A 26,427-nucleotide genomic window follows, 5' to 3' on the forward strand; every position below is an offset into this window, starting at 1 on the left:
CTAATCAATTAATTATTTGTATAATTTAAAATGGGGAAAAAAATGACCGACGGCATATGTAAACATTTATTAAATGCTTTATTTTAATGCATGTAGTTATGTTTATTGCTCAAACTTGAACAGCTACCTTTAACGTAACCATCCGCTGTCGGCCCAAAAAGGATCATCTGCGGTCAAAATTAATAGTGTGATTAATCTGTGGTAATACAATGATTAATGCGATCATTTTTTGTGATTAATTAATTAGTTAACGCTTTAACTTTGACAGCACTAATTTTAAGTGATGTTTTCAATTATTAATCTTACTGTATTTTAGTTTTTACATACTTTTATTGTTGTCTTTTAGGTTTTAGCTCCAGTGTTTCCTCTGCACTGTTCATAACTGGTATATTTGGGGGGGGAAAAATAAATTGTTATCAAACATCTCTATACATAATATAATGATATTTTGTTTTTCTCCTATGCAAGCTGAGAAACAAAAAGTGGCTTTGGGGGCTGAATGTAGCTCGGCCTTAGCTTAAGTGAAGTTCTCCAAGTTGTCCAAATTGTGCAGTGCTGATGATTGCGTGGGTGTTGAGAACTTGCTGGCGTGCAGATATGCCTCATAGAGCCACGAAAACAAATACATAAATAAACAAAATCAAATGCAAACACATTAAGCTAGGTCATGAGTCATGTATACTTTTGAGACCCACTGGGGATAATACAATATTTTATTGTCTCTGTGAGAGGGCTGGAGCAAAGGTCGAAAAAAAAAAAAAAAAAAAAATATCAGGATCATGGTGCAGATCCAAGAATGAACTTTGAATTTTGACAACGTTGTAAAGTTGTTGTAGCAAAGAGCACAATCAGTCAAGTCAAGACCAAGAAAATGACAACGCCAGGTATGAACAAAGGTTGAAAAGCCGGCGGCTCGCCCAACATCCCCCCCCCCCCCCCCCTCCCTGCCTCACGCGCAATCCCGACCAAGTCAACCAGCCATCGTAAAATTAATTTCCCCATCAAGCAAGACTCGCGCCGCCTTGCGATAACAATCGTTCCTAAGCGGATAAATCTAATCCTGCCATGTTGAGACCGTGGCGGCGGATTGACTTGTTTATGGTTGCGAGCCAAGCAAGTCAAGAGCGGGCGAGAAGGTCGGAGGGTCTCGAACACCTCTCAGCTGGCGCCAAAATAATCAAAAATAAAATAAATAAAAGAAGCACGAGTCCGCGGTCCTTGGCTGAGACAAATTCTCATCTTGGAATCTGTCAACGGTGACGGACGGCTGAGCGAGCGGGCCTCACTTTCTGGCGCAATTAAAGCTTCGCCATAATTTGAGGTCTTGGGAGTCGTGGCGTTGAAGAGAATGTGCCGTTTTTATGATGGAAATTATTGCAAAGATGGATTAGTGTTATTATGTACGTGAGAGGGACGAGGTGGTTTACGGTTTGGCCCCACGCCAGCCGGATTTACTATCAGATCATAACTCACTTGGGGACCAAAATTCGCTCTCTTGAGGTGAAGGATCATTTCAGATTGCCGGATATAAAAAGCCACAATGAGAAAAGCATGGTTGTAGAAAGCAGCTTGCAATTCATTAAAACTAACATTTTTCAGGAAGAATATGAGGCTATTATTTAATAGTTGCAAATGTAAAGCCCATGTAGCTAATTAACATCCGGAGTCCTATTTTTGTAGACAGGTGTACTTGGTCTAAAAACGGGCGCATCTTCATTTTCATGCTGAGGCAAGTGTAGTTTAACGTGTTGTGAAGTTGCCTCAGTAGGTGTTCTGGGGTCTTCTAGTGCACGCCCCGGTACTTTTAGCAATTTGGTGGCCAAAAATAGACTTGATTTTTGACCAGGTAAAAACAGGTCTAATTTGGGGCGCAGGTGGTGTAACCATAGACTAATATCTTGAATTTGAAAATTCTAATAATAATAACGAGACTAAGTACAATTGCTGGAGAAATTGCGTGGGAATGCTGAAAGCAAATTGAGAGATAAATTATGAAATTATAACCTCCTGGTTACTGGACAACGCGCTTTACCAACTGTGCCACCGAGCAGTATCATACATACACCTGGTAACGATGATAAGTTATATGTATGGAATTGGGCGTGGAAAGTGGTACTTCGAAAAAGTTCAATGAGTGTCCCATTGAAAATGAAGGGGGAAAAGCTGATATTAAATTGTGCAAATACTCTAAGTAATGTGGAATCAGACGATATAGACCCCGGGAGGTGTGGATTTTTGAACAATGCAAATTGGAAGTATTATGTGGGAGTTGTGAGGCAGCAGAAAAGTATGGAGAATAAAAATGACAATATGTGGGAATTCTTCAGCATTCCCACATCGAAACTGGTGGGGTTCAGCACCTCCAACAAGGTGAAGAAGCAAAAAAAAGGAAGCAGCTGGGGGCAAATGTTGGGTGGGGGATGCACGTTCAATCAACACCCACCTGCCAAAGTCGCTCCTGGAAAGTCAGTTTAAAACATCTGTCGACGGAAATTCCGCTGACACGTCGCCGCGAGCGCTTAACCGCACTTGCAACAATTTCACGTGTTCCGTGCACTTAAATTATGAGCTGCTAATTAGCGGGGCGCTTGTCGCAAAATGAACAACAAATGTGATCATCAACCCATTTAATAAGGCAGACAACGATTCTGCAGGCCATTAAAAACGAAAGATTTGGAGGGTTTTCTAATTGGATGACAAGGAAAAATATCAAAAGATATCACTATAGTTGAATAGATTACAGGTGTGGACTGCTGCCCTCTTTAACTCATTCACTGCCAATGACAACTATAGACGTCAAAATCCAAGCAAACAGCCAGTGTTAATTTAAAAAAAGAAAAAAAGAAAAAAAAAAGAAAATTTTAAATTAAAATTTTAATAAAAAAATAATAATTTAGTTTTAGTTATAGTCTTCTGACGAAATTTAATTAAAGCCTTAGTCATAACTCAGTCACCTGATTGTATTTTAGTTTAAATCCAATTTTAGTCGACTAAAATTAACTTTTGGAGGCCGAGACCCAGTATGTGGACTCAGTAAGACCAAGACGGATCACAAGAACGTCAACTCCCGTGTTGTAGGGTAACAGGAATCCGTTCTACGCACGATGGTAGCACTTAGCAATGAAATTGTTGTCATCGTTGTTATTCATAACAACAATGATTAATAACTATGAATGAAAACAATGAATAACTCAAACTAAATTCAAATTTCTTGTCAAAATTTGCACTTGCTGTTTGCTTGGATTTTTGACGTCTATAGTCGTCATTGGCAGTGAATGAGTTAAAAAGTCACCAACCTTAGCCCTGTTGCGACGTTACACGCTCTCCCAAAAGTGATGCTGACACAAACCTCATCTCTTTTACATCTTCATCATTTGGCGGGCATTTATGAGAACCGTCCACGCAGCCCCCCCCCCCCCCCCCACACCACCCAGTAGGCGATTTATCACAGGCCGTTGTTTGCAGCGGCTTCTCCATTTTACAGTTCAGTGTTCATGAAAAGGAGCTTGCGCCATTGCAGCTATCTGTCAAGCGCTCCTGCCAATGCGCACGCACACTTTCTCTCTTTCAGGCCAGTGGTCCCCGCCAAACTGACATTTTCACAAGCGCACCTTCATCAGTTTTGCCCTTCGACGCCGTCGTCGGGGGGGGGAAGTGGTGGTGGTGTTGTTGACTCCATGGCGGAGTGCTGACAAGGCTATCTTAAATTCAAATTTACGAGGTGAAGAAGTTGTAGATGTGCCATTACGTTCCACTGACTCTCCTGCCGCACAATCTCCGTTCTCAGGTTTTGTTTGCGAGGGCTGTCCTCAAGTTAGGGTGAAAGGTGTGGGGATGGAGTGGGTGGGCTCGGGGTTAGTTCCCACTCCATTCCAGTTTCTTAAAATCATGGTTAGCGGATATGGCTAGGATTAGGGGTTTGGAATTATTGTTAGGGTTAGAATTAGGAATTAGGGCAATTTCCCACTTTTAAAATAACGTTTCATTTAGAGGTTGGGGAACTAGTTTGGGGGTGGGTTGTATTGTTCGGGGGTTAGGGACATTGCCAACTCAATTACCAGGTCATTGCTCGGATTAAATGAATTGTTCCTTTAGTGCTAGATAGCTAGTTGTGTTGGACTACAATTATTCATTTTGGCATTGCAAATTACGCAGTTAGGATATTGGTTCTATATTTATAGAGCACTTTAAAAGAACCACTGCTGTTTTTGTTTGGGTTTTTTTAATGGTACCCAGGGGCAAAAGATAAAATGAAAACAGCAGAGGCCCCATAAATGTACCCTGTGGAACACCTTACATTCTGTTATACATCTGAATTCTTATTGCACATGTTCGTCCGAGCACTTTCTTTCTTTTTTCCGCTCAATATAGTAAATAGGAATTACAATAATAAAAAAAATGACACAACGTACAATCACACCAGCTACAAGTCAACTAAACTGCAGCAGATAACCAAGCAATGTTGCGTGATCAACCGCAGCCAATGATGGCTAAGAGGGGCGTGTCATCACGAATCATTTGAATCAGGTGTGTGCTTGACCTCCGCCGAATCTCTGGGATCCGATGGGACACGGGTTAAGAACGACTGCTCTAAATACGACAAACGCACATATCGGCTGAATTTGTCAGAAGGCGAGTAGCTGAAGAAAGAAGAGAAGCGAGCGCTTGCGAAAGCGAGCCGCGTGGCAAGGTGCCTCGTTCACCAGTGCCGAGGTTTATGGGATGGCTCCCAGCTGTCACTCTAGTGTTGTGAATCTGCGGTGCCGTAATATCTTAATTGTTTCAAATTAAATGCTCGTAAAAACGGCAAAGGCAAATTAGTTTGCTCCCCCCACTCCAACTCGCCCTCTCCCTCCTCTGGCTAATCTAAAGCAGCCCCTCGACTTGCATTTGCGCGGGCGGCGGTTGAAAACGGTGGAACGGCTCCCGGGCGAGCTCACTGGGGTTAGCTGGTGTGGAATTAGTTTTTATGGTTTGTTAGCAGTCGGCCAATCAGGACGTGAGAGGGTCTCTCGTTCTTTCTGCTGTTAAAAGTCATGCTTTGGGTAACTTACAAAAAACGTAACTATCCTGTGGGGATTCGTTCACCAAGTCGTTGCTTATCGCCTTCACAGCGTCGCTGTGTTCAGGTGCGCACACGAGCAGATGTGCACGCGAAGCCAGCCCAAGAATAATCACACAGTCCCCCAATTATTCTCCCCGCTGTATGAACACAGCTCGGCTCTTTTAAAACACAATTCTCAGTCTGAATGGATATCAGCATTTCCATTTAGCTGCGGTTAACTTGACACCCTCCACTCGCGCGCGGAAAAAAAATAGCGTCTCCGAATGAAAGCCCCCACCAGGCAACTCAAGAAGGCAATTATGCGGCATTACATGTTGCAAAGTGGTTCTGTGGCAGGGTTCGGCCAGAGCGATTATCGTCAAAATAAAAACCCCAACAGAGAAGGGACGACGCCACTTGGAAGTCCAAAAGCAACCATTGTTGCCCGGCTTCCATGTGTTATCTTTGTTATTGTCTGTCTGTCGGTCTGTCTGTCTGTGTCTGTCTGTCTGTCTCTGTCTGTCGGTCGGTGTCTGTCTCTGTCTGTCTGTCTGTGTCTGTCTGTCTGTCTCTGTCTGTCGGTCGGTGTCTGTCTCTGTCTGTCGGTCGGTGTCTGTCTGTCTGTCGGTCGGTCGGTGTCTGTCTGTCGGTCGGTCGGTGTCTGTCTGTCTGTCGGTCTGTCTCTGTCTGTCGGTCGGTCGGTGTCTGTCTGTCTGTCTGTCGGTCTGTCTCTGTCTGTCGGTCGGTGTCTGTCTGTCGGTCGGTCGGTGTCTGTCTGTCTGTCGGTCTGTCTGTCTGTCTGTCGGTCGGTCGGTGTCTGTCTGTCTGTCTGTCGGTCTGTCTCTGTCTGTCGGTCGGTGTCTGTCTGTCTGTCGGTCTGTCTCTGTCTGTCGGTCGGTGTCTGTCTGTCTGTCGGTCTGTCTCTGTCGGTCTGTCTCTGTCGGTCTGTCTGTTGGTCGGTCTCTGTCTGTGTCGGTCTGTCTGTGTCGGTCTGTCTGTGTCTGTCTGTCTGTCTCTGTCTGTGTCGGTCTGTCTGTCTGTCTGTGTCTGTCGGTCTGTCTCTGTCTGTGTCGGTCTGTCTGTGTCTGTCTGTCTGTCTGTCTGTGTCGGTCTGTCTGTGTCTGTCTGTGTCTGTCTGTGTCTGTCTGTGTCTGTGTCGGTCTGTCTGTCGGGTCGGTCGGTCTGTCTGTCTGTCTGTCTGTCGGGTCGGTCGGTCGGTCGGTCTGTTGGTGTGGGTCGGTCTGTTGGGTCGGTCGGTCGGTCTGTCTGTTGGTGTGGGTCGGTCGGTCGGTCTGTCTGTTGGTGTGGGTCGGTCGGTCGGTCTGTTGGGTAGGTCGGTCGGTCGGTCTGTTGGGTCGGTCGGTCGGTCTGTCTGTTGGTGTGGGTCGGTCGGTCGGTCTGTCTGTTGGTGTGGGTCGGTCGGTCGGTCTGTTGGGTAGGTCGGTCGGTCTGTCTGTTGGGTCGGTCGGTCGGTCTGTCTGTTGGGTCGGTCGGTCGGTCTGTCTGTTGGGTCGGTCGGTCGGTCTGTTGGGTCGGTCGGTCGGTCTGTTGGGTCGGTCGGTCGGTCTGTTGGGTCGGTCGGTCGGTCGGTCGGTCCGTCGGTCCGTCGGTCCGTCGGTCCGTCCGTCCGTCCGTCCGTCCGTCCATCGGTCCATCGGTCCGTCCGTCGGGCCGTCCGTCCGTCGGGCCGTCCGTCCGTCGGGCCGTCCGTCCGTCGGTCCGTCCGTCGGTCCGTCCGTCCGTCGGTCCGTCCGTCCATCCATCCATACATCCATACTTCTTCTTCCGCTTATCCGAGGTCGGGCCGCGGGGGGGAGCAGCTTTAGCAGGGAAACCCAGACCTCCCTCCCCCCAGCCACTTCAACCAGCTCCGCCGGCGGGATCCCAAGGCGTTCCTAGGCCAGCCGAGAGACACAGTCTCTCCAGCGTGTCCTGGGTCGTCCCCGGGGCCTCCCGCCGGTGGGACATGCCCGGAACACCTCTCCCGTCCAAGGAGGCATCCGAACCAGATGCCCGAGCCACTTCAGCTGGCTCCTCTCAACGCGGAGGAGCAGCGGCTCGACTCCGAGTCCCTCCCGGATGACCGAGCTTCTCACCCGATCTCTAAGGGAGAGCCCGGACACCCTGCGGAGGAAACTCATTTCGGCCACTTGTATCCGGGATCTTGTTCTTAAAATAAAAGCAGTGACTTGTTGTTAAGACGTTGCATAGCCAAAGAAAAAATGAAGAGTTGGCGAAACAAAGCCCTGAATTATCCCGAACTTCAGTGGTTGCCAACCACCTGGGAACATTCGCTACCTGGCTGTACAGAGACTGAACAACAAATATTCCACTGATCATCAGAGTCTGAAAGAAGTTTTATTTTGAAAATCTGGCATATCACTCGGTGCCTCTGCACACGTCAAACCGCTCATCTTGGTCCCGTGATACAGTATTCAAAAAGTAAGCCCAGATGCCAGCAAAAATTCATTAAAAAATAAAAGTTTTTTTTTTTTCTTCGGAAAGAAGAAGAGGCCAAATGATGACACGAAAAGGAAAAGAGCTGGCAAAGAAAAAGAAAGCGGCATTTCAAGGGACTATTTTTCAAGATGGCCCATTTTTCAAGCAAAAAAACAACAACATACGTCGTTACGTATATTTTGCATAATTATTTTTTAGAGAAATCAGTCAATAAACTTTCTTTGCAATGTGGACACTATTTTGGTTTTGGAAGAGTTACTGACTGCATGTAAACGTCGTAATGCTTATTGGTGGTGGAGAAAAAACAAAAAAAACAAAATGCTGCAGTCCAGCTGGGATCAATTTTATTGAGGTGATAATGAATTTGCCTCATAGGAGCTCACATTTAATGTCAATGCAATATTGTGTCGGTCGCTTTTCTATTTACACAGTTTGGACATGAGTTGGTCTGTGCAAAAATGTTGGTGATGATATGTCACGGATTTTCAGATAGTAGGCAACAACAGGAGACAGACAACCAAGAAATAACGGCAATGCTACCGTCCTCCCTTCAATGACGAGTTTTTCAGGGTGAATTTAAGTGCTGGCCTCATTTTTTACTTAAATGCCAATGTATAGCCCATTTGGCCATCTTTATAAGGGACAATATCAACAGTGCGACTTGTAATACGGGAATATCCCTTCCGTTGATTCTCACGCTCTGCGTAATACGAGCTGACATGCTCATAAATAAGATTTCAAAACTGCCAAAAAAGCACACAATACCTTCAGGCCATCTTTGTGAAACGGTCATTTCTGCAACGACGGTGACCAAAACAAAATGATAGAGTAGACTAGACATTAGTAACACGCAAATCGTATTTAAGCTACGGATTTTCGGTCTCTTTTATGGCGGGACAAGTGGCGAGCACTTCTCACCTCTCAGTTCTAAGAGTTGGACTACACGCCACGGCGTCGGCACACGGTCGACCCCTTGCACCCTTGGTGCCGCTCTCTCTCTCTCCTGCCATGTTTGTGGCCTTGTCGCTGTGTGCGCATCTAATGGCTGGGGTGTAATCCACCGGCTAATCTGCTGACAGTCTGTGTGACACGGCATTAGTTTTGTGTCACTGCCCGCCACACTGGGCCCGCGCCACTCGACTCGACGTGCATTTTTTGCGGGTCGCAAAAAAAAAAAAAAGAGTGCACCGCTGTTCCGTCACAGCAAATCTGTCGGCGAAACTATGTCGACGTGTGTGGCCGGCCGTTGATAAACGTATTTGCGTTGCCAACCGGACGCCTGAGCACGAAATTCACTCCGAGCTCCTCTAGAGTTGAGTACTGGTGGACTCCATGTGAAAAGTGGCCTAATCAGGGTGTTTTGGTGCCTTGTCACATTTGACGCACTCCATAAGCACATATTGGATTTGCAATCAATTAGGCCACCTTTTTTTTGTTGAAAGAAAAATCTTACCATCTTATAAAGTACGTTACCGCCCCCAACTGGTGTGGAATATCATTGATCACAATTTACGACTCGCTATGTCATTTTATTTAATTGAATTAGGAATAATCCTGCATCATGTTCATTCCCGAGGGAACCCAAGTTAATGTTCTTGGGTTAATTTGAAAAACCAGTAACCTTCTCGTATATATATCTTTTGGTCTCTTTTATGCGCCGTATCAGTTTGGTCACTAAGCCAGGATGGAGAAATCAACCGCTGCATGGCATTATTGTTGAGGCTTGGCGAAGGTCTTTTGTGCAGCGGCTTGAGCTTTTGGCCTCACCCCGAGACGTGCGGAAATACGTTGGCCTTCCTGCGGCTCGAGGGGAAGTCGCAGGAGAGATTGCTTTAACCCCGATGTCGATAACCTGGCCGAGGATTTGGAACGAGCTCTAGCAAGTCAACTTTAAGACCACTTTTAATTACTGGGCCTTTGAAAAGGGATAAGGGCGAAAGAAGAATGGCTACATGCTTTGGAAAGAGATTTAGCCTGTGATGGGGCAACTGATAAGATTGTTGTTTTTTTTGTTGTTTTTTTATTACATCAGCAGGCGTGTTGAAAGCATGGTACCACCACAGGTGGATAAAGTTGACAAAAAAACAAAAAAAAAAACAAAAAAAAAAAAAAAAACCGTGCAATAGGGATCTTGCATGGATTAGAGCAGAAATACTGTGAAATACTCAACTGCGATATAAACCTTAATTAAATGGTATTGCAATTTAAAACGTTACACAAACGTTTTGCTGATAAAGTACACTTGTATACGTTCTGAGGTTGGATCCCAATTGCGCAGACACAAGTAAGATTTTAACTCTTTGTTTGCATAACATCGAGAATCACGAGACGCCAAGCCCCCTTGGGCTGTGGAGATGCACCGAGGAACCCAGGTAATAATCCGACAAACGCACACTTCGTGGTTTGTCTTAAATAGACAGTGATTTTGAATTGGTCGGATTGGCTGTGGCTAGACATGTGGGTAACAGGACTGACATGGAATTATCTGATTGGCTGTTGACCAGAAAATGAGATTAAAGATTCTTGACATCACATAGCTTAAAACCAGTTGAAACTAGATGCCGATTACATCAGTTCAAAACATCAGTTCAAAACAGACACTTGACCTCACGGTCATGACCCAAACTTACTTACTAAACCTGACATGACCCAGTCATGACAACAATAAATGGAAAGTTGCAAAGTAAATAAGAAATATCTTCATATATTGTACTGTTTTGTGCGGCCTCACATGACATATTGTGCCAAACTTTGGGGAAATGTACATAAATATACACTCAATTATTAAATTACAGAAAAAAAAAAGATGGAAAAGTCAATAGGAATCTTGCTCGACTGTAACGGAAGTAGTGTAGACCTCCATTTTATTGCGAGGATGTGCTCTAAACACACCTTCAATTACTAAAGAGGTTAGCATAGCTGCTGGAACAAAGAGTGTGGGTGGTGGTATGCATGGTGAGCAGGGAGAAACGACAAGGAGAGGCTGCTTTGGCCGCTTTTCGATCGGATCTCCTAACGTACGTTACGTCGTGCCGTCACTTGGCGACAACGGCACAGTTGACGACCCCCTTCGCCCCCGAGGGGGGGTGAGAGCGATCATCACCGAGCCACACGCCATGAAAGCAGCAACGTGTCTCTCTGGCGAAACGCGGCTTGCCAAAATACTGTCAGAGGCGGAGAGGCTTGACGGCTCGCTCGGCCGTGGCCTCGTCGCGTTGTCCTCACCAGCTGTTGTTTGACGGAGAGAAAAGAGAGACCCTTCCCACAACGTCATCGACCGACAAGCGGCGGGGGTTGCGTTTCTCCTTTTGTCATCCTAATGAGCTATTGTACTGCACATAATGGAGGTAAGAACGTAGAGGGATAGAAATTAACCTCGATGTTTTCACCGCTACGGGGTATTTGGATTTTTCGGTTCCGCTCGAGAGGTGTCGCCGTGCGGAACGTAATAGACGGGAAGCAACCAGCGTAACCGCCTCATTCTTTTTTTTTTTTTTTTTTTTTTTTTTTTTTTTTTTTTTTTTTTTTTTTTTTTTTTTGAAGAGCTCAGAATTGTTCATTCGGTAGTCTTACCGATTCAACGTCTTGTCATCATTGCTCTTTTCCTTTTTTTTTTTTTTTTTTTTTTTTTTTTTTTTTTTTTGTGTGTGTGTATGTGTGCGTGCGTTTGCGTGCGTGCGTTTGCGTGCGTGCGTGCGTTTGCGTGTGTGCGTTTGCGTGCGTTTGCGTGCGTGCGTGCAAATACGTATAAATTTATACTCATTCATTCACCTAAAACCTTATAAATATCCCATTACCCTTCGCCTTAACCAGGTACTTCAGAATCTTGCCAGAGTCGTGAGATTTAAATGGTCAGGAGACCAGAGAAAAGGTCAGAAAAAAAAGAAATAAAGAGAAAAGAAAGGTAAATCAAAGTGACATCCAGCACCGACCAAACACTTCCTGCCTTCCCCATGATTACAAAATCAAAGTCTTACGCCAACCCCGGAAGCCTCTAAATTCCAGCAAATTTGGCGAGATCTCAAGAGACCAGAGGAAAAACTAAAGAGAGGAAGGAGGGAAGGATCCGCCTCATTCTGATGCAGAAACAAATGCAGTGCAGCTCAGCCTCTGGCAGTCAAACATTTTACAGCTTCATGATTCAGACTTGTCAAACTGTTACACTTGTCCAAAACTTTAGTTTTAAATATGCACTAAACCTGTTCACACATAAAGTTTTTAGGGAGTGAGGAGAAACCTAATTTTCAAAATCAATATCACTAAAAGAGTTTTCATATTTTATATCTTATTCAGCAACAAGAAAGAATTCAACTCAATGGACTCATCGAACTGCGCAATTTGGTGCAACAATAGGATTCAATACTTGATTCTCAGCATGCTCACAAATATAAAACAAAACAACAAAAACAAAGTTGCTGTGTTGTTCAGTAGGTAAATTAAGTCGAGCAGCAGTCAGTTAAATCGCCACTTGTGCACAATATGCCCCGTCAAAACAAAGCCGTACACTGTTGCATGGAGCCGATGGCACATAATCTATGCCGCAGTTGCCGTGGATGCAGACACGACTGCTTTCTTGCATGAACAAAACAACGCGCGCGCCGCCAGTTTGTTGACTGCGAGTGCTGGCCGGAGAGCCCCGACAACACTTAGTAGATCATCCTAATTAAAACATAAATTACAGGTATTGAACAGAAGGGTCGTCCGAGACATATTGATGCACTTGGAAACAATTGCTTCAGATTTGCATCTAATAAAATATAGACGGCTTGTAAATAAAATCAATATAGCAAAACAACGAACCCGCTTCACAGTCGGAGAATTATAATCAGGCCAAAAGCACCCCAAAGCACGAGCAAAATGGCATCATCACGTACAGTACTCCATTTTATATGACATTATTCCATTAATACTGTTGGGCCGTTCCATCCCAAATCACCTCCGAAATAAATCAGAGCAGATTCTAATTTTAATGAAATTTGGCGTACTTGTTGATAGCGATGGCACTAAACTGAATGTCAAATTTGAGGTCAATCAGAGCAGAGGGTTGGAAACTATGGCCCACCAAATTTGGGCATCTTTGGCAAAAAGGGGTGTGGCCACCTTCCTTTGAACCCTTGTACTTCAGGAACTACTAGGTCAATCTTCAAAAAACAGGTACATACAGGTACAACAAGTACACCAAATTCCATTCAAATCAAAATCTACTTGGTTAACCCCATCGGGTGATTTGGCATGGAACGACCTCATACTTCGACATGCGTTTTTTTGAGGCACTATCATACGTTTAAGCGCTGACAGTGTAAGCTGAAGAGACTGAACTTGGATATCATTTTTGAATGAAAAAATGTTGTTGAATGAAAAAAAAAAAAAAGCTTGAATCAATTGATGAAATGCTCATATGACCAAATGTCAACTACCCATTGCGTTAAAAAAAAAATGAATACAAAACAAAGTAAAATAAATAGATTAATTGAAAATAAAATCCAACAATTATCAATAATAGTTTGATAGTAATTTATAACAAAAACATGAATAAATAATAAATAAATAATGTGACCCTAGACTTTACACGACCCCACCACGAAGAAGAAGAAAAAAAAAATAAAGTTGAGGGTTCACTCCCAAAGCTGTTTTCTCTTGTTTCCCCTCACGCTAACGTTTGCGTGATGCCAGAACAGAAGCACGGGAGCCGTGCTGCGGAGGTGCCATGTGGTCTGGCTGAAGTTCCCCCGAAGAACAGCTCTGGGGCGCGCACCTGAGCCCCCATCGTGTCGAGTCATCTTGACGTGAGCAGACAGTATAGCGACCATTAGCCTTTCCCAGGCTCAAATGAGTATACAGGTGAGCACAGGCGTGGGGGGTTTGCATGCTGTGAAAAACCAGTGGGCTGCTGTGCGGCACAGATTGGCAGCAACAGAGGAGACGGGAGAAGAGCCGGTCAACGGGAGATAGCGGAAAGCCGCGGCTGGAAACGGAGGAAAGCGCAGCAAAGGCTACACTATTTTCTTCTCACGTATTAGGCGACCAATCCTCAAAGACACTTTCATCCACCTCTGCCTCAGGTCGGTACAACAATGTATTCTTGCAGTCGCACTGCAACATTTGACTCCGACCAAGCTCAGCGGTGAGGAAATAAATCAATTAAGGGGTTTACGACCGGTGGATAAATCACGGCATTAACCGTAGAAAGCTTTCAACTTGCTGGTTGTCATGCTCAGTGACAAAAAGCAACATTTTATTCCATTATTACAACTTTGGTGACTCCTCCAACAATAAGAATGAAAGTAAGAAGCGAGCACAAGTGAGACTTAAAGTGCAGCTGACAAACACATTGTGACATGTCCAAGGCCTTGCACTAATTATGCCCCCGCTGCTACAAACTGTTCAAAGCCATTATGACAGTCATAATGCTTTTTTTTTTCTCCCCCCCTCACAGTCATTCAAATGAACATTTGTCGCAGAAGCAAAACGACAAATACAGATATGAGCGGGAGCATATCATAGCCAATCCCCAGACGGTGTACAAATGTGGATTGAATTGCACTGGACCAGAGGAAAGAGACAGGGTGAGAAATAGCAGTCTGTTTGCATTCACCGCCTTTTTGTTTTTGTGTTACCGGGCGGAAAACGTCGCTCCAATGATTTGATGGTTCATCTCGCAAACTGTCAAAAACACTCCCGGCCGATCCAAAAGTTTGCGCCTTTCTCTGCACAGTAAATATTCGTTGTCTCGCCATATATACCGCACACAAGAAGAATAGTTACTATTTTGGTTTGATCTTCAGCCCATTGACGTGTCCTTGAGCAAGACACTGAACCCTAATTTTGCTCTCAGCGGACCAGCATGGCGGCAGTCGACCACCGGTGTATGAACGAGTGCGTGAGTGAGTGAATGTGAGCCTTCGTAAAGCACTATATGAAAAACAGACAATTTACCATTTATTTAACAGAGGCGTCTACTCTAGCTCAACCCTCGGACAAACATTTGACTAATAAACAAATGTCTTGCCTCCTACTAAATTCCCAAAGGAAAAACCTTACAATCAACCATCCGCACTAATGACTCCGTCAAAAAAACGTCAGACTCCGTTTGATGAAATGAGTTGAACAGTACAGTGCTTAACTCATTTACTCCCAAAAACGTATAAATACGTTCTATTTTAAATATTACCACGCATCCCAAAGATGGATGTATACGTTTTGGCTTTGATGCAACCTCTGAACTGAAGAGAATGCTTTGAAGCAATGGTAGTTATTACAAAAGCGGCCAGCAGATGGCAGCAAAGTATAAGAGATCAAAATGCTCTTTTTTTTCCCCATAGTTTTAAACAGATTTGTAAATAATGATGAAACTTAACCATATTTGAATGCTAATTGATGCAAAATGGAAAAAGATAGAAATATACTTTTTTTTTTTTTTCCTGATGTAAGAAGAGGCTGGCATGTTTTATAGCAATAAGACACAATATTCTATGGGCCTTGCAAAATCAGTCAAAATCCAGTAAAATAGCGGAAATGTCCTGGGAGTGAATGAGTTAAATACACGATGCAAGCCTCCTCCATAAGCTCCAAGACAAAACAAATCTGGTGCGTTAACATCTCCTCAAGTCTTTGCCAGCACACTGACAGAAAAAAAAAAAAAAGTCAACGCTTACCTTTCAGCACTCAAGCAGACTTCCCAGGAGTTCAAGAGCTGCGGGATGACAACAAAAGGTCGTCAGCAGTGATAATAACAACAGCATGTTTGGCCATTGCGAAAGCATTGTTGACACAGTTATACAGTGTAAAAGGGCAAACACTTATTATGCATTGATTACACTTGACAGGGTCAGGCGCTGAAAACATTCTCTAACGTGTACCAATAACTCCAAGTAGGTCCTGAGTAGCTTTTTCTGGAGAGGCTAAAGATTGAGCGTTGGGGAGGTTTGCGCATCAGCGTTCAAGGTCTTTTCGATGAATGGCAAGTTCACTTTCAAAAGCATCGAGAGAGAATTAATCATGTGATTGATGGCCGGCATCTCTTCACGCACTGCTCCCCTTGTTTTCCGGCCGGGAGATAAAAATTCATGCTTGGCAACGGTCGCCGGCGCAATCGATTCTGGCAAGGCGGCGCAGCGCGAGGGGGGGCTAAGCATGTGAATAGCTGCCGTCAAAAAAGCTGAACGAGGGGGGTGGATTTATTCCGAGTTCATATGCAAGCCGTATGGTGGAATTGCTGAGACGACTGTTGTACAGTGTCGCTGCCATTTCGCATAATCACTCGTGACTCTCGTCACGGGCTTACGGGCGCCGAGTCTTATCAACGCACGCAACGAAACGCTCGCCGCCATTTGCTCGGACGTGACAAATCCTTTACAATTCCAAAATCATGGCGTTGTAATTACCGCCAACTGGAAATAGGTCTACCAGTCGGCTTATCTGCGCAACGTGACATTTTTCCAATCTGATTTTCCACCGCGCGTTGCGAAGGGAGACCAGAAGTTAATTGGTCGGCCGTATTTGGTCGGATCCACGACAACTGCATCCTGGACGGTCAAGAAGCGGCACAAATGATTAACGACTACACTCCACTTATCAGCGGGATGTAAGGAAGCCACCTGTCTGCAGTTATGTGGCCATACATAGATTTATGACTCATAACTGGCTTTGAATGAAGCCACCCTGCTACACACACTACAACAGGGGACCAACAGTGTGGAGTATAGCAGGATAAGACAAAACAATTTTGCATTTCCCACAAAATTCGGTGGACAGGGGGAAAAAAAACCTGTTGACCTGGCATGGGTTCGAATGAAGAAGTGGACTCGAAATGTTTGTAGTTTGTTCACACAGCAAGTTCAGTGATAGTGTCAAAAAAAAAATACTTTCATCAATGTACATTTTTCATTAGACGAAAACTAGACTAAAACCTTGATTAATAAACAATAACGAACTAAATCAGAATGCATTTTCGTGGACTAATGAAGATGAGATGAAAATGTAGTTCACTAAATTGACACTGGGCAAAAATCTATTGACATTTTAGTATACCGACCGCAAACTAATGCTATTAGCTTGTAGCATGTAGCGATAGCAGCCACTTGATATAATTGTGTGTGATGTCGAATTTGTGCTAACTGAGATAAAAACGGGATGAGATTAGCTTAATGTGATTAACTCCTTTACTGCCAAAAACGTGTAATGACGTACGCTAAAATCCCAATGAATGCTGCCATAAACGTGAATTGACGTTTACTACTTTTTTTTTTTTTTTCTCAATGGGCAGTGCAACGTCTTGTGCAGCGCTATCTTGTCAATGGGGTTGTGAAATCAAAAACCGCCACTAACTATGGCCGGCAGATGGCAGCATTGTATCTCTTTTCAATTGGCTCCAAAACATGATGGAATCTGATGAAATACGCTTTTATGAATGACGTGAATGATCAAAGCGTTTGTCACATTAAATCTAATCCACAGAGTGTCACTCAACAAAAAATATTAGCGTCAAAGTCACTGCTGTGCAGAAAACGCATCTTCACAAAAAGCTTGTCTATTTTTTTCTATTTTCGCTTATGTCACTCAAATGACCTATTTTCAAATGGTGATTACTAAAGAACAGAATAAGGTAGAAATGTACTTTTTTTTTCGAATGAAAGAATGGAATCCAATCTTTCATATGGTGTCCACCATGGCTATGTAGTCATGGCGCACAATATTTTGTTTACCTTGAAAGATGAGTGAAAATGCTTGAAATCTGTTGTTTTTTTCGATAACGTGGCGGTAAGAGTTAAAAACTAACAAAACATGACTGAAATTGAACTAAGAGTAAATTTAAAAATGGCTGATAATATGAACACTATTTTGTGGACATGCAAGAGGGTGACTATCAATGAACCCACAGGTTAAAAGTGATAGGACAGTTCATTGGTCAGCATCTTTGATGGTTGATACTCCACCGTCCCTTCCTCTGCATTTATTTTCCCGTTCAGAAATGCTCTGTAAATTGCCCCTCCTGACAGCCCACCATCAACCCGGGTGCAATTTAAAAAGCCTGCCAGTCCACCAGGCTGCCTATCAGCCGAGCTGCCAGAGCAGCGACAGGAAGTCCAGCGCGAGCAAATTCTGAATGTCAGCTAGCTTGCGCAACATTCCAACTGGTCAACATATTAAGTGAGCGTCGTGTCACAAAGGTGCTTTTTCTTAAACGTCGAGATGATGAGCCGCCACTTCATGTCGTGTCGTTTGTGTAAACTGAAGCGCCCCCCCCCCCCCCCCCGTGCCGGAATCCGACAAAACGCGCCCGAAACAATCAAGCGAAAAACGTCCAAGCCGGAGGATTGGCAGCCCGCTGCCGCGCGCTTCTCTGCGCCATATGTCTTTGTCAGAAATATTTGCCGGGAGAGGAAATCAATCCCCGGTTGGTGCGCGTCTCGAAGGCGAAGTCGCGCCGCGCTGACGCTCGGCACCGAACGGAACAACTGGCCGGCGATGACAGTCAAAGACGGGACCAGATGGTCTCCGGCGTCTAATCGGCGTTTAGCAAAAGGAAAAGGAACAGTTGACGCCTTGTTCCTCCCGTCTCAATTAGCAGCAGCTAGAGATGGATGACAAATCTGTTCTTTTTATTATTAAACCAGAGAAGCGAGTTTACGTGCTAAGTTGGGAGAAAAGACGGACGATGGATGAAGAAAATGCTTCTTCAATCAAAACAAAGCCTTTCCATTCCACTTTGTCTTCCAATGTTTTGAACCCCAAGCTAATAGCTTGTGCTATTTTGAGGGCTAGCATGACAGTTATGTAAACAACAAATTGTTCCCCTCCTATTTGCAGTTTGCTACTTGCGAGTTCACTTATTTGAGGACTTTTTTTTTAGGGAAACTATCCTTTTATTTGCAGAATAACTGCCACTAAACTGTCTAATGGAACAATCTAAGGCTGTCACTATTTTTAGAATACATTATTCAGCAGATTTTCCCATTGATTCATCAAATAATGAAAATAACATTTTATTGTTTTTCCCCCACACCTACCATATAAAAACCAATTATTATTTTTTTATTTAATATAGTTTAATAGGGATGGAACACAATTTGTGATTTTGCCCACAATATCGTTGTCATCATGTCATAATATTAATAGCAACACATCTGTTAAAAAGGCCTGGTTGTTTTCCATTTGTGCAGTTCTAGCATAAAGAACATGCTAACAAGTTTACCAAACTAGCAGTTTCACTCCAAATCACGAAATCCAATCAAATCTTCATCCTCGCTGTCACTTTTAAACAACTCCCCCAACTCGGGAGGTAGACGTCCTCTTCTACCGGCAATGTTGAACTTATCAACACAGGCCTAGAGCGCCCTCTTGCGGTTTAGTGTGAAAATAATAAGGGTGTCACGATTTCGATTTTTTATCGAAATCGATCGAAATTACGTCACGATTTCGAGCATCGAAATAGAAGAGAGGACACACGATTCGATGCCCCCCCCCCCCCCCCCCGCGCCCGCCGCCACCGCCACCTCCCAGGAAAGCAAATGAGACGCAGCCATTCAGCTACTAGCTAACGGCACTTGTTAGCTGACTTCTCCTGCAGTCATGATGGCAAGCGCGGACAGACACAGCAATGGTGCTTCAAGCCGCTCCCGCTTCTCTCGTCACCAGTTTGGAAACATTTTGCGTTCCCGGTGAGTTAAAAAGACCACAGTTGCAAGATATGCTATGTGCGCGTACTGTACTCGGCCACGGTGTTACGCCCGGCTCGTCAAGGGGAAGGGAAGTAACACAATAACAGAAAATATAGAGTAGATAAACACGGGTCGACTTTAACATCTGAGTAGTTTTAATTGAAATTTCAGGCAGGGGTTTGACAAGGGAGTGAAAGTGGAAGGTGAACAAATAATAACCGCATTTGACAGAACTGACAGAACGGAGGAGAAACAACAATAACCAATAGGGGTATAATACACGGATACACAATAGCGTCGCGCTGGCACAGTCGTCCAATCGGAGTGTCGCGCTGGCACAGTCCTCCAATCAGAGTGTCGCGCTGGCGCATTCAAACTGAAGTACCATTATACGGGCACCAGCCGACACAAACACACACATACATACTAGGGGAGCGGAGCCGGCGGCGGGCCCGAGCCGCCAGCCGTAACAACGGGAAACACGACAAACATGACGGGACATTTACGCAGGCATCACAAAGATTTAGATTTATCAAATTCAACTAGAAGTGGGAAAACAACGGTCCAACCAACTATTTCATCCTCATTTACAGTGAAACTTCCACACACTTCAGCTCGCGCGAAACGCCAGATCCATAGGTCTATTTATAGCAGCAGACCTGCAGCCTTGGAAAACGCTGGATTCAAACATTTAATTAGTGTACTTGAACCACGCTACAGTATGCCCAGCAACTGTAAATGTTGGGATATAGTTTGTTCAGGCTGTATTTGTTCCATGACTTTGGATACAATATATTTTTTGTTGTTGTTGCACATTGCACATTATTTTAAGAGGAACGCACAGCACACTGTTGTAACCAAAAACAGTCAATAGATGGCAGGCACCCACTGTGACTTTTTGTTTTTGTTTTTTTATTTTTTATTTTACACTTCAGTAAGAACAAGACGGTTAACTTTATATTGTAAATAAATTCTTTGAATTTGATCATTCCTGCCTAATGTCAATTATCATATATTACATAAATTTACACAAAAATAATATGGAAATTGCATCACCTATATGTAGCCGATGTTTTGAAATAAGATTTACTGTACAATGAATAGAACCAATGATCATAGACTAGCCTTAGCCTACAGAAGCATATGCCTCTGTGTTATAAAGTGGGGGAGCGGAAAAAAAAAAAAAAAAAAAAATCGAAAAAAAAATCGAATCGTGACCCCAAAATCGAAATTTAAATCGAATCGTGGAGTTGGCGAATCGTGACACCCCTAGAAAATAACATGTGAAATGATATAATAATGTGTTAATTTCACACATAAGTGGCACCCCCGGCCAAACTATGAACAAAGCTGCGACTTATAATCCGAAAAATACGGTATGTACAATCTTGTGGCATCTACGGAACTATGTTGAGGTGACATTGAAGCGCTTTTTTTTTTTTTATTGCCTTCTATGGTCGATATAGAGATACGTTGTAATGTAATTTGACATTTTTTTTTGGCATGAACCCTCGACACACAAAGCAAACAACCAGTTTTACGTTATCAAGTGAATGTCGCGTTCGTAGCAAAAGGAGCGACCGTTTCTGGACCGACGGCGGCGCATTGTGCTACGGAGCCGCGCCGTTGGGCCAGAGCTTTCAGTGCATTGTGCAGTAGCAGCAACGGCGGCATCGGCACGTTTGCCAAACGGCCACGAGAGCAAATGGAACAAAAAAAAAAAAAAAGCTCCAGTTGGCCGGGTCACACTGTGATTTACCTGAGGGCTGTGGGCATGTTTTGCATGGACTGGGGAGGGTAATTTTGCTCTCCATTAGCATCAGGGAGAGAGCGAGCGAGCGAGAGAGAGAGAGAGAGAGAGAGAGGTAGACGGAGCATCCAACAGTGAAGAAAAAAAAAATTGCCCGAGGTGAGCTGGCATTATGGGGACACATCTTCCCTGGATCCCATTCAGCCAAGAACGTTAATGGAGTTGAAGTGGGTCGTCTGGAGTTAAATGGAAGCGGCTGCCAATGCGAAAGGCTTTGAAGTAACAAGCATTTAAGCGATGGCTGTAACGCTATGTGTAAACCTCAAAGTGTACCATCGGTCTTTACAAGCTTGGCATGCTCGCTTCAACGTATTTATTTTTAAAGAGGACAGATTATGCAAATGTTTTCCTTTCAAACACTTTCGAGGGGGTCTTTAAATTGAATGTCTGAGGTTTTGATGAAAATACTCTGAGGTTACAGAAATGACAACACGCTATATCAGTTTTGATCCACTGATCACCGTCGAGAGTAAAAAAGCATGGATTGTATTTTCACTCATGGAGGCAGCACATCACGGGGGTTTTGCAGCTATCATCGAATCGAAATTAACACTATTTTATTTTATTTTTTTATTATTATTTTTTTTTAATGCAACTTAAAACTAATTTTGTTTGGCTTGGCGCCGCAAAAATCTCGCTCGATTCTAAACCAGGAAATGGCATTTTTCGCGGGTGAAAACCAGCACGAGCGGGTGACGTCAGCACACCGGTGTACGTGCAATGTTGCGTTCATGGAAAATCATCAACTCTTATACTCCTGAACAGTCACAACTTACAATGACGTGCTTCAGAAACGTTTGATTTTACGTGAAGTACACACCCAAATCGGTCTTCGGTACCCATCCCTAAATTTTACAGTAAGTAATTTGGAAAGTTACAGATAGGTTTAAAAATGAGTGTAAAACATCGGGTCATAGCTTTGAGGTAATTATCTGCCACTAGGTGGCATTAGTGCTTCATGTTGGAGAACCACAGAATTGTACAGGTTGTTCCAAAATGTTTTGACCCCGTTTCGTAGGCCAATAATTTGAACAATTTTCGTTGGAATGACCTCAAATTGTCACAGCTTGTGTCGAAACGTTTCATGTTTTTGCGTGTAACATTTGACAAATAGAGACATTATTAAAGTGTCTTTTTTTTTGTTTAAACATTTATTAATTTTGTATTTTAAGTGCCTTTTTCCACAAAAAACAGCATGTGGGCTACAACTGCCTTTTCCCCTTCTTCTTCATTTCGAATTTAAACAAAATCGATTTTTGGATATAAAATATCGATTCGATTCTATTAATGAGAATCTCGATTCTTTTATGAATCGATTTTTTGGCACACCCCTACTATCCGCCATTTTGGTTGTTTACTTGCACCTCGAAACGCTCTGAGGTCGGAAGTGGGAAGTTTCAACTCGGATATTTCCGACTTCCGACCATCCTCGAATGCAGCATTAGAATGGGGTCAGCCATTTTGGAACACCCTGTATTTAATTAAGACTTCTTCACGCCATTTAAAGCCTTCATTTGAGCAAAAATCCGTTTAATGGCCTGCAGAAACCGTGTCGCATGTGGATCCCACTCATCAGCAGCTGTGTCCTCAGATAATGTAATCTGTGCATCCAACAACACCGGTGCTCTGCTTTAGCTTTTGGCTTTCATAGTGTTTCTGTGTAGTTCAGACATTTTTTTTAAATATTATATCCACCCGTTCTGTAGTTCATGTTTTTTCAAGTACCACTCTTTTAGCGAGATGCGCAACGGGTCTCCTTCACGGCACCGGTGTCCTTCCCGTGCCCTTTTTTTTTTTTCTATGGGCAAAAGTCATTAGCGAAAGGGTTAAGGTCAGCCATATGTTTCCATAATTACCTTGCTCTGGTGTCACGGTGCGGACAGAAAGCTTTCCGCTAAAACGCCACAGCAGCGTTTCAATTACATTGCCTCTTGTCGCACCGCCCGGTGAACATTGGAAAGTAGCCGAAGGTGACAAAAGGTGCAGATGTTATCGCGTGCACGGGCCGCAGCGAGGGGGGGGGGGGCGCGTTATCACGTAGTGGGTCAGGAGCCACGTGTGGAGCATTGACGCTTTAAATCGCATGCACTTATCTGACATATTGAAAAACTGGCACTTTAACTCAGTCACTCGCCGCCATTTTCACATTTCGCAATCCTGTTCGCTCCCGGCTGTTTTACTGGATTTTGACTGATTTTGCAAGGCCCACGGAATATTGTGTTCTATTGCTATAAAATCATGGAACCTATCAAAAGAAAGATTAAAGTCTCTTCTTTCACCAGGAAAAAAAAGTATGTTTCTATCTGTTTCCGTTTTGCAGCAATTAGCATTAGAAGAGAGCTAAGTTTTATCAGTTTTCACAAATCTATTTAAAATTGTAAATTATTTAGCTTTTTTTCTAGATGGCTCTGGTTTATGTATGCTCTAGCATAAAAAAACAAACAAAAAAACGTATAAATACGTCTTTGGGACACTTAAAACATTTTAAAACAAACGTATTTACACGTTTTTGGGAGCAAATGAGTTAAATGTGCCCTACTGTTTGGCTATTAGCAACTTTGAGACAACCTCACGGGGAATAGCAAACATTTGACAATATGCACACCATCTACTAAGCTAGGCTGCATTGCAAAAATCAATGTGGACTGATTGTGCTACATGTGTCACGTCATCCCCCCCCCCCCCCCCCCCCCCCCGGGGGCTCACTTCTATTACGCCGTGATTTAAATTTGCGATTCTCCAGCCCCAATTTGAAGTTATTACGGCCAACTGGAGTTAATGGATAAGACAAGCACCTTACATTATTAATTAAGGAGATTGATTTCAGTCTTTGAAGCTTTTGCTCGCGCACACGCACACACACACACACACACACACACACACACACACAAGCGTCGCCATAAGGTTGGGCTTGAGGAAAGCAGTAAATTCAAACGATCCATTTATTTCGCACTGTGAAAATTCATTGGGTTGAAATGTTTCGTTATTGTTTTTTTAGCCTCCCGTTATGTTGATTTCCTGCAAAAGCAATCATGTTCCTGGGTTTTATTCTATATGTTGATGAATTGCACTTATTAACTCAAACACAAGACATTTTGGAGTGAAAAAAAACTCTCTTTTCTGTATAAACCTTACGTCAGTGGTGTCCAAACTACGGCCCGGGGGCCATTTGTGGCCCGCCGTCCATTTTTTAAGTGGCCCGCGACATATGCTAAAAATGGCATTGACTCAGTTCAAATAAAATAAAAACAAAAATGTTTGGAGATGGTCAAAGTAAGAAGGGAGGGTGTCGAAAAACACAGGCGCTATTAAACGGAAAAAAACAAATTCAAAAAACAATTTCATTAACGAAATAAAACAAAAACGAAGATGCTTTTTAAAAAAGAAAACTAACTGAAACTACATTTTGTGTCTACAAAACTAACTAAAATAAAACTATAATTATAGCAAAAATGTCCTTTGTTTTAGTCTTTGGTAATTAATTGAATGCATGAGCCTTTTAGTAGATTTATTTTGATATAATCCGGAATAATGACGTCGCGCCCATACTGTTCTTTTCAATATTGCGCACGAGTAATACACAGAAAAAAAACAAACACAAAAACAAAAACTAAAACTAATACTGAATCTAAGTAAACTAAAACTAAGCATTTATTAAATAACTAAAACTAATAAAAACAACAGAACCACACTGAAAAGTAATTAAAACCAATTAAATTTAAAAAACAAAACTCAAAACAAAATAAAAACTATAATGAAAAATTCCAAAACTATAATAACCCTACTGCCATATTACAAATAAATTTGTTTATATTCTGTAGCATTTTTCTAAATGTGCAAAAGCAAAAATAAATTATTTGTACTTTTTTTTTTTTTTAATGTGGCCCTTGCGTCCTTCTGATTTTCTGTTTATGTGGCCCTCAAATGAAAAAGTTTGCACACCCCTGCCTTACGTACAAGCACACTTCCTTCCCCAGGTAAGTGATGTCAAGCGCAGACATCCCTCTTGATGAAAAACAAACTTTTAGCATATAAAGTTGACTCTAATCTCCCAGCAATGCCGAGCAAAGGCTGCCGCATGCCAAAATGTGCCTTTTTTTTTTTTTTTTTTTTCCCCCCACCAAGGTCAATAGGTCTCGGCCGGCTTCCTCCGACGAGAGCCGCAATTAAAGCTGGGAGGCCGTGCATCATTCCGGGCCTGAGTCATAAGTTGCCCACCAGTACTGCGCATCACTCTCAGTTACGCCACGCAGAGTATTTATTTGGAAGGCCATCCGACTGCCCACGGGGGAGTCATTAAGCTCGTATGCAAATATGAGGGATGGATGCGGAGTTCACCTTGCCGTCGCGCTGCTGGGCCGGCATTGGGGTCATTTGGCCGGCTCGGAAAAGAAACGCCTGTGGATGCCTTCGTTGCGATACCAAACCAAAACATTGTGCAGGATTTCCTCTATGAGGATTGTTTTTAAAAGTATATATTTTTAAAAATGGCAAAATATTTTTCGAGACATAAATTGAGTCATTTGATAAATTGAATTTTTAACTCATTCACTCCCAACCATTTTCACATTTCGCAATCCCGTTCGCTCCCGGCTGTTTTACTGGCTTTGGACTGATTTTGCAAGGCCCACAGAATATTGTGTTCCATTGCTATAAAAGCATGGAACCTATCAAAAGAATGATTAAAGTCTCTTCTTTCATCAGGAAAAAAAGTATGTTTCTATCTGTTTCCGTTTTGCAACAATTAGCATTAGAAGAGAGCTAAGTTTCATCAGTTTTCACAAATCTATTCAAAATTCAAAGTAATTGAGCTTTTTTTTCCACATGGCCCTGGTTGATCTCCTTTGCTCTGCTGCCACCTGCTGGCCGTTTGTGTAATAACTACCATTTCAGCAACCGTTCTTTGCAGTTGAGAGGCTGCGTCAAAGCCTTCTGTATGCTCTAGCATAAAAAAAAAACAAAAAAAACAAAACGTATAAATACGTCTTTGGGACACAAAACATTAAAAAAAAGTATTTACACGTTATTGGGAGCAAATGAGTTAATCACCAATTTATTGTAGAACTAAAGCACATATAAAATGTTATGCAATTATTATGTCTTGAATTTTGCAATAGTTTCCAAATAAATTTACTTCTAGTTGGTTATACTAACATGTCACAACATTGTGGGTCACATTGACCCATGTGCATTTGGGGTGTACCAAAGAAACACATACCAGGACGGTTAAGTGCAAGAAATTGGGCACGGATCTTAATAAAAGCGTAAGAAATAAACCGCCAGGTTTGCTGTTTTCATGAGTTTCCCTCTCAGCATATAAATAAACAAGGAAAAAAGAAGGTCTGCCCCGTCACAGACACGCCGATGCTATTGAGACAGATTGGGGAGATTTTATGCTCGGGTCATTCTGACCCGGGGAAAGTTAAGAGAAGAGCACTTCAAATTCCGCGAGC

The 26,427-nt window shown here is 43.2% G+C and overlaps 1 protein-coding gene across 18 annotated transcripts in view; it reads right to left on the reverse strand.

Moving 5' to 3' along the window:
* The window catches only part of ptprda (protein tyrosine phosphatase receptor type Da), a 298,862-nt gene that overhangs the window by 125,631 nt on the left and 146,804 nt on the right, over nt 1-26,427 (reverse strand). For all 18 annotated transcript variants that reach the window (XM_077500599.1, XM_077500600.1, XM_077500603.1 and 15 more), the window contains exon 11: nt 15,160-15,197. The gene's annotated coding sequence lies outside the window, so the exon portion shown is untranslated. The remainder of the gene's footprint in view (nt 1-15,159; nt 15,198-26,427) is intronic.

This window comes from Festucalex cinctus, chromosome 16 (assembly GCF_051991245.1).
Source record: "Festucalex cinctus isolate MCC-2025b chromosome 16, RoL_Fcin_1.0, whole genome shotgun sequence".
Taxonomy (NCBI): Eukaryota; Metazoa; Chordata; class Actinopteri; order Syngnathiformes; family Syngnathidae; genus Festucalex; species Festucalex cinctus.